General features: G+C 38.1%; 1 pseudogene; it reads left to right on the top strand.

Moving 5' to 3' along the window:
* The first annotated feature begins 674 nt into the window (after positions 1–674).
* On the top strand, positions 675–2,107 carry LOC115066870 (annotated as a pseudogene).
* The last annotated feature ends 7,420 nt before the right edge of the window (positions 2,108–9,527 follow it).

Genomic DNA, 9,527 nt, shown 5'->3' on the forward strand with positions numbered 1-9,527 from the left:
GTCAGGCAGATGATAGCCAAAATAAAACAAAAACACAAAGGAAAGGTGAATTGACCCTCTCTTCTGGAGCTTTGGTATCCATTTGATTTTCCCTTAGACATAAGAACTCTATTTCATTTCAAATTTTAGGATGTGTACCAACAATTTTCCCAGATTTTCACACTACTGAACTAATGCTAACAGTTACATGATTCTGAGCTATTCAAACTTATACTAAACTATACAACTTGGTTTGATGACTTAGAAATGTTGCTGGAGGGAGTACATAGATTATTGCATACCTGAAAACAAACTTCAAAATTATGCTGAAATGAATAATTGAGTAAAAGAATCCAAGGGTGAATATATGTAGGCAGAAGAATCAGTGAATTTGAAGTAAGATAATGGAAATTTCCAAAGAGAAAAATGAAACGTTTAAAGAAAAGTGAACAGAGGCTAAGGACTTATGGGACACCATCAAGTGATCACTCTACACAATGTGAGACCTCAGGAAGAATAAAAAAAAAATGGGGAAAAATTGTTTGGAGAAATAGTGGTTAAACACTTCTGAGATTTGATGGTATATATAAAGCCCAAAGGGCTACTGGAAAGATGAGTCTAAACAGACACACACATAGAGATTAAGTATTCAAAGGTCAAAGGAAAGGAGAGATGATGAAAACCAGGGATCCGACATGTGTGAGGAGTCTTCAGTAAGACGTTCTGGAATTCCTAACAGAAACATGCAACCAGAATTCTGTGAGCCAAATATCAGCAAACTTCTAAATGTATACCAATTAAAGCACAACTAACCATAACCCTATAGTTGATAAAACTGTGTTTTAAAGTGGGGGAAAAATTAAAGCAACCTCAGGTAAAGAAAAGCTGAGGGAATTTATTATCACTAGAAAATAAACTTAACTGAAAAGTAACTAGAAAACACCAAAACCAATGAAGATCTCCTAAAGGTGAGCACATGGACCATTCTGTAAACTAGTATCAGTGAAACAATGACTTGCTGATGGTTAAATTTTTTTTCTACATAATGTACAGGACAGATATCTGTATTTATTATTCTAAAATTCAATAACATTATTACAATTATTTGTTTCTCCACATTAATTTTTCTCTATAATTTAAGCAAACACCTGCTCAGCAGCCATAGTTTGGGATCCTCCAGACTGCCTCTCTACTTTTGCAAGGCATTGGGAGCCAGAGCTTGCTGGAGGACCTCAGGAGCCAAAATGAAACCACACAGCAAAGCAGGAAACGCTTCATACAGCTACAGTTGACACTTTCCTAGAGCACTTGTGTCACCTGAACATTGGCTCCACACCCACTACAGCCTATAACACCAGCATCATCCGTACCTTTGTACCGTTGGTCCTGCTTCCTGATCTGTGGAGATGCTGAAAGAAAATATTAAGTATGGAATGAATGTGGCTCATCTGAACTTCTCAAATGGAACTCCCAAATACCATACCGAGACCATCAAAAGTGCCCACACAGCCACAGAAAGCCTTGCATCTGACCCGGTTCTCTACCTGCCAGTAGCTGTGTCTCTGAACGCTAAGGAACCTGAGAACTTGGCTGAGAATTGGGCTTATGAATTGGGCCGAGAATCTCTGAGAATTGGGCTTATGAAGGACAGCAGCACCTTTGAGGTGGGGCTGAAGAAGGGAGCCATTCTGAAGATCACACGGATAACGCCTACTTATGACACGTGCATCTTGTGGCTGGACCACATTGATGATGGGCTTACTTGGCTGCAGGTGAAGGAGAAAGATGCTGACTTCCTGGTGACCGAGATAGAAAATGGTCGCTCCTTGGGCAGCAAGAAGCAGGTGAAACCTTCTTGGGGCTGCTGCGGACCTCCCTGCAGCATCAAAAATGAGACCTCTAGGACAAGAAGTTTGGAAGGGAGCAGGCAGGATGTACACGTTGTGTTTGCATCATGCATCTGCAAGTCATGCATGAATTTAGAAAGGTCCTGAGAAAGAAAAAAAACAACAACAAGATTAGCAATGTGGAAAACCATGGAAGAGTCTGCAGGTTTGACACGATCCTAGGGGCCAGTGATGGGATCTTGGAGGCCAGTGATGAGATTTTACTACTTAAAACTTTTTGAAGAACTTCACTGCCTGGTTCCAATTAGCAGACACCTCATAGAAGCAGTCGTTTAGAGCATTGTGGAGGCCTCCTTCAAGTGCTGCAGTGGGGCAATTATCACATTCACTAAGTCTGGCAGGAGTGATCACAAGGTGACCAGATACCACCCATGTGCTTGCATCATTGCTGTGACATGTAACCCCCAGACAGCTCACCAGGCCCATCTGTACCTTGTTGATGCCTTCCCTGCTGTATAAGGATTAGTCCACAAGGCCTGGGCTGAGGATACAAACCTCCTGGTGAAATTGGCCATGAATTTTGGCAAATTTGGAGGCTTTTTCAAGAAGGGAAATGTGGTCATTGTGCATATTGTGTGGTGGTCTGGCTCCAGCTGCACCACCATACATGTAGGGCCTGTCTGGTGATGCAGGAGTGGAGGTCCTCTGAGTTTTTACAAGAAGGAGCCAGAACCTCTGTGTACTTTGTTGATATAGAAAGTGTTGTATAGAGCACTCCCAGCCCTGGCCTAGAGTCAAGAGACAGCCAGCAAGGGTAGGGGTTTAGGGTAGGGGCCATTTTTAGTGTAGTTTTTGGCCCTGACTCATACCTGCTTTCCCAGGAGCCTCAGCCTCCTGCAGACCTCCTGTGGGCTGTGCTCTTCTGTTCCTGCACTCCTCTCCCCTGTTGCTGCAAACACACTCCACCCTCTACCTTCCATTTTCCCAACATCTGCCATCTCCAGCCTTGTGGCTATAGAGCCTCCCCTATTTCAATAAACAGCAAAAAAAGTAACAAATGCCTTTCAAATAATTATTAATTTATGCTTTGGGACAGATAATATACAGAAATGTGATATAACAATGTCTGTAAGAAGAGGAAACCAAGTCAATCAAAGAGCAGAAATTTTGTGTGTTATTTAAGTTGGTATAAATTAAGCTAGAGCTGTTTCAAGAATGTTATAATTAAGTTAAACATAATCCTTATGGTAACCACAAAGTTTGTGCATGTGTATGTGTGTAAAGGGATGGAGGGAGGGAAGGAAGAACAAGAAGGGAGAGGGGCAGGAAGGGAGGGAGGGAGAGAGAGGATAGAGAGAGAATATATAGAGATACACAAAATGAAAATGAGAAAGACATTTAAGTTACTACAAAAATCAAAAAGAAAAGAAAGCAATAATATAGGAAGCAGAGTACTAAGAGCCCTTCAAAATTATGGAAACCAAAGCAGTCAAATTACAAAGGCAAATCTCTCCTTAGAGATCACATTAAATATAAACAATTTAACTGCTCACTTTAAAGACCAAGACTGAAGAAGCAGCCTTAAGTCCCAACACTGGGGCTGGACAGATGGCTCAGGAGTTAAGAGCACTGGTTCTCATGCAGATGACTTGGGTTTGATGCCCAGCACCCACATGGCAGCTACAACCATCTGTCACTCTAGTTCCAGGGGATCCAACACCCTCTTCTGTCCTCCACAAGCATTGCATGTCATGAGTGCACTTATACACATGCAGGCAATATATCCCTACACATAAAATAAAATTGAAAAAAAAACAACAACATTATCTAAGTACATCAGATCTATGAGACTCACTAAATATCTAAAGACAGAAATGGAAACAATAGTCTATGCAAACAATATCCTAAACATATTAGTAGCAATGATTATACTAATATATGACAAAAAGGACATACCCAGAAACATCTCCAAGACAAAGACAAAATTTATGAGTAAGAAGATTTAAAAATAAATATTTTTAGATTTAATGATAAAGTTACAAATATTCAAAGTAATAGGCTGGAAATACTGCTCAATGTAAGAGCTCTTGCTGGTGTTCCTAAGGACCTGAATTCAATTTCCAGTACCCACATTAGGCAGCTGACAACATCCTGTAACCCCAGCTCCAGAGGATCTAAAGCCTCTGTGGAACCTACACCCTTGTGTACAGCTCACTGTAAGTGGTCATGCCTTTATTCATATGAATAAAAATGTAAAAGCAATCTGAAAATATTCAGAGAAAAAAACTGATTAATTAGAAGGAGAAATTTATGCTTCTAGAACAATAACTGGAAACCTCAAAAACCTGCCTCAATAGTATATAGAAAACTAGAAAGAGTGTACGGTAAGTTTTACAGTAAGTCAAGTAGATAAAACAAATGCAATATGGAACATGCTACCCAGTGAGGACGGCAACCAAATTCTCCTCATAGGCACATGGGATGTTTCAGCAATAGATCTGCACTAAACTAAACATTATATCTCAATGAATCAAAAAAATGTCATAAAATGTACCCTGTCCAAATACAGATATGTAAAACCAGGAATTTTGCATTATTGAATTTAATATATGCTTTGAAAGCAGGTTTATGAAAGAAACCAAAAGAGATTTGGAAAATTCATAGACACAGATAAAAATGTAAATATAGTATGCAAAGACTCTGGAACTGACCCAAAGCGATGTTAAGAGGGAAATTTATAATGGTAGATACCTACATTAAATAACAAGAAAGAGTTCAAATTAAAAAACTAACTTTAAAATTTAAAGAAATAGATACTGAAGAATAAATTAAACCTAAAGTTAGCAAAAAATGGTGAGAAGAGAACATTGTGAGCATGTACACGCATAGAAGAACTGGACAGTTCCTATGCTCACAAAATGTATCATGGATAAATTCTAAGCAAAGAGAAAATATTGGTAGATTTACAACTACTAAGGGAATTGAATCAATAATTAAAAATCCCAGGGACTGGGACAATGATAGAACAAGTCCTGCTTGCTACAAAATTATGAGGACTTGAGTTCAAATCTCCAGGACCCACATAAAAGCTGGGTATAGTAGCAATCATCTGTAACCATGGGAGTCCTAAAGCAAGATGGACCGTAGATATAGGTGAAACCCCAGGAGCTCCCAGGCCAGCATAGGAAATTTATATTGAGTAGTTAGAACAGTAAGTCATTGAAAGAGCACACAAGGGTAGTTTTCAGGGGCTGAAGGGAGAAGGGAATAAGTAGTTACAGTTTAGAGTAGAAATTTCAGTTTGCAAGATGAAAAAGTTTAGTGGAGAGTGGTTGGTGATGATGGTGCAAGATTATGAAGTGGTAATATCTAGTACTAGTAAAATTTTTGTGTATATTTTATTAAAAGTAAATGGCATTTCAATATTCTTTAGTACAATTTAGAGGATCTCAATTTTGGAATGAATTGAGATCTTACCTTAATTTTTAATATTTCATTTTCTATTGGGGAAAGAATAAAATTGAGACTTATGATTTTTACTTAATTTTTCAAATATTTGACAGTTTTGTACATGCATGTAATGAACTTCAGTTATTCTCACCCTCCTTTGTCATCTGCCTCCTCCTCTACCTGAAACCCTTCTTCTTTCCAATCAGTCCCTCGCCTACTTGCATGTCTTTTCTGTGTGTGTGACCCATTGTTTTTAATTAGAGTATTTTTAATAAATATGGGTAAGAGCTTAAGAGCATACTTTCTGAAGCATGGACAACTTATCAGTGGTTACACCACTGTAGAAAACGATATCCTTCCCCCATCTACTATTCTGGTGATAGAGCCATTTGTCTTTTTCATGTAATATTAGTTTTTGGACACTGTGTTCAGAATGAATGGAAAAAGACTATTGAAGCAGAGTTGGAAGCATGTGTGGATTGGCTGACCTCACTTCATCCACTGTATCAAATCTCTTCAAATGTTAGCGGGAAAAGCAGGTAAGTGAGACTATATACAAGAACAAGTTTCAGGGGGTTGGAGAGATGGCTCAGTGCTTAACAGCACTCGTTACTCTTCCAAAGGACACAAGTTGATTACTCAGCCCACCTTGGGGAGCTCACAACTGCCTTTAACTCTAGCTGTGACCAACTACACTCACATGTTCATACGTACGCATACATACACATTAAAAAAAAAACTTAAAAAAGAAAAAGTTTTAGTAATATTTTCTATTATTGTCAGAAAAAGCCTGGTTATAATAATGTCTCATATACATATATATATATATATTTTATTGAGAGAGAGAGAGGGAGAAAGAGAGAGAGACATGGATAGAGACAGAGACAGAGAGAGATAATATTTTCTTTCCTTTATTATGACATTTTAATAAGAAAGTATCACCAGCTGGCCAAATTGCAACCATTGCATTTTATTTTTAATTCCAGATCATCTCAGCCACAAAATTCTATTGGATCTGCTTTATCTCTCAATTTCATTTTCCAGAGACATTTCTTGATCCATTAATTTCCTGGTTTCAACTTTGATCACATCATCTTATCCAATTACATTAATATCTCTCAGTCCTGTGTAGTTACCTTAAGATGGCTCTGAAGTCATTTTTTTTTCTCTGTTATAATTCTGTCACAATGTTCCTCAGTGGTTTCCATTTCTTCCAAAAATCACGCATTCTTAATATATTTATAAACATGCTCATCTTTTTAGTTTTTTCTAAGTGTTCCATGGTAATTTTTCACAGTTTTAAATTATTGTTTATGTGTATGAGTGTCTTGCCTGTATGCATATAAGTGCATCCATGTGGTACAATGCCCACAGAAGTCAGAAGTGGGCATCAAATTCATCTGGAACTGAAGGTATAGATGGTTGTTAGCCATCATGAGGGTGCTGGGAATCAGGACCCAGGTCTTCTGCAAAAACAATCAGTGCTCTTGATAACTGAGGCATCTCTCTAGTCTATCTAAGTGACCAATGATAATTTTGAATATGTTCTGCTCCTTTTGTTTTGTATTGGTCCCTTATGCAAAACTTCCATTGAAGTGTTCCTTTCCATATTTCAAATATTTTTGAAAAATATAGCATTCTTTTGGTAGTTTTAGGGGTTTGGGACTATTCTTCTCCCCTTTCACAAGATGCCCAAGTCCCTTATGGCATAGCACATACATATATTCTATATATTTCTATCCATAAAGTTTTGACATCATAAGCAGGGTGTGGTGGTGTACTCCTGTAGTCCCAGCACTTGGGAGGCAGAGGCAGGCGGATCTCTGTGAGTTCAAGGCCAGCCTGGTCTACATAATGAGTTCCAGGACAGCTGGGGCTACAGGGAGACGCTGTCTCAAAAAGACAAAAAAAAAAGTTTCCAAATCATGCCTAGATTACTGACAATAACTAATATAAATATTATTCAAGTAGTTATATTGTTTAGAGAATAATATCAAAAAAGATGTACCTTTTCAGGAGAGAGCATTTTTTAAGATTTTGGTTTTGCAGTTGGTCGAGTCCTTGAATGTTTCTGCCATGGGTGCCTGGCTATGAATGTTTGTGCAAGTGTCATCTTCCCTTCTTTAAGTCTAGTTTTCTCCCTTGTTCACCTGAGTATGTCAATGGCTCAGTTTAATAACAGAGGAATCTTAATTTCTTAAAGTATGGAAATTAAACTTTGTTCTAAATTTTAGTAGCATGTTTTACTTATTATCATAGCATCATAAACATTGACTCAATATATTTGTCTATTTTCCCTAACAAAGATATGCTTTTTGCTTCTTTATTGAATTTTTGCAATTTTTTTCTTAAATTATTTTTATTGTATTTTTGTGGATTTCATACAAAATGTGTCAATCAATATTAATCATCTTTATACTTTATAATATAGACTTTATATTCTGTCATTTGTCTTAAGGTCTACTGTGTTGTTAGTGTCCCCAGATGTTCCTCAGTGAAAGTTCATCTACTGAGGTTTAATCAGCTTCTCTAGAGTCTCTCACTTTGGGAAGATCAGCTCTTCCTCACGCAGCAGTAACCAGTTGCCAATATTTCTTAAGATAAGATTGGGGTCTGCTCTTCATTTCTCCAGTTCTATGCTATATTTTCTCTGCTGAGTTTGCATGGGACATGTGCATGCTGACACCATTGCTGTAGATTCATATGATCAGGTTCCCAGGACCTTGTAGAACTCTATTTCCATATGGTTGTGTACCTCCTCCCCAGCTCTTACAATCTTTCCATCCTCAGTTCGGCAATGCTCCCTGAGCCCTGGGTGGGTGAAATTTAATATGAGTCCTGTCCAAGGACAAGCATTCTGCAGATTCTTAATCTCTATGCTTTGGCCATTTGTGACCTTTTGTGTTTCTGGACTTCTGTTACATGAAGAAGCTTCATTAATGAGAACTGAGAGATCCATTAGTGTCTTCCTTACCCCTATTCTATGTACTGTGAGCCTTAGGTGCAGAGGTTACATTGTAGATGCGTCACTTAGGCCTGGTCTATTCATAGACAATGTTTATGTGTGACCAGTTGTGGTACTTGGTAATGGTCTCCATCTGGTGAAAAAGAAATTTCTTTGAGGTGTGGTGACTGGGATGTTTGTCTATAAATATAAGGATATATATTTTGCACATAGTAAGAAATTACATTAGCCCAGGGATGTGGTGGTCTTGGGGTTTTCTCTAAGATCTATGACCTCTTCAGCCATGTGTACTTGGTTATAGTCACAGTATCACAATTGAGTATATTTTGATCATATTTAGACACCCTCCCCATCTGTACCTCTCTAATAGCTGTCTTCCTTACCAGATTTCATGAACTCTGTCATACATATTTAATTACCTATTGAATCAAGTTTGTGTCCCCAAATGTTGATGTGTGTGCATCCATTGGAGACTGGTTTGTCTATGTAATGTCACACCCTTAAAGAAAACTGAGTTTCTTTCCCAGTAGTTATCTGTTGCCAATAGTTCCTCAGGTAAATTTGGGTTTTGTTTTTTTTTTACACTTTCTCAATTCTGTGTAGGGATTTTGTCTGGCTAGAGCTTACATGGGTCTTGTGCATGCTGTAATCATTGCTATAAATTCACATGAGTAACTTCCCAGAATTCTGAAAAACTGTTTCCATGTGATCATTGACTCCCTCTGGCTCTTACAATATTTCTTCCCCCTCTTCCACAATGGTCCCTAAGTCTTAGGTGGCAGAGGTTTGATGTAGGTGTCTTATTTTGGTATAAGCACTCTTTAGTGTCCTCTCCTGTGTACTTTGGCCAGTTGTAGTTTTCTGAGTAAACCACCATGCTTTGCATGAGGAAGTTTTGTTTGTAAAAGCTGAGAGGTGTATTAATATTCTCTTTGCCCCCTGTTCTGCTATGTTCCCTGAATCTTATGTATAGAGGATGCATTGTAGATGTGTCACTTAGAGCTGGACCCCTGAAAATGGGGAAGTGGGGGATGCTTAACTGTGAGGGTAATGGAGATGACTATGCAAGAGGAGAGAGAAGAGGGGTAAATAATGCTTAGGTGACGTGAAAACACAGAGGGAAATATATGGGGGGAGTTTAAACTTGGTTAAGATCTCTTATATGAAATACACAAAAACTCAATAAAGTATAGATAAAAAGCCTACTTAAAATACACATTATCTCTCTACCTTATCTATCTATAATGTATTTATCTAATACCTAATACCTACCTATCTATCCATCA

Source organism: Nannospalax galili, unplaced genomic scaffold, assembly GCF_000622305.1.
Source record: "Nannospalax galili isolate Female #2095 unplaced genomic scaffold, S.galili_v1.0 scaffold203, whole genome shotgun sequence".
NCBI lineage: Eukaryota > Metazoa > Chordata > Mammalia > Rodentia > Spalacidae > Nannospalax > Nannospalax galili.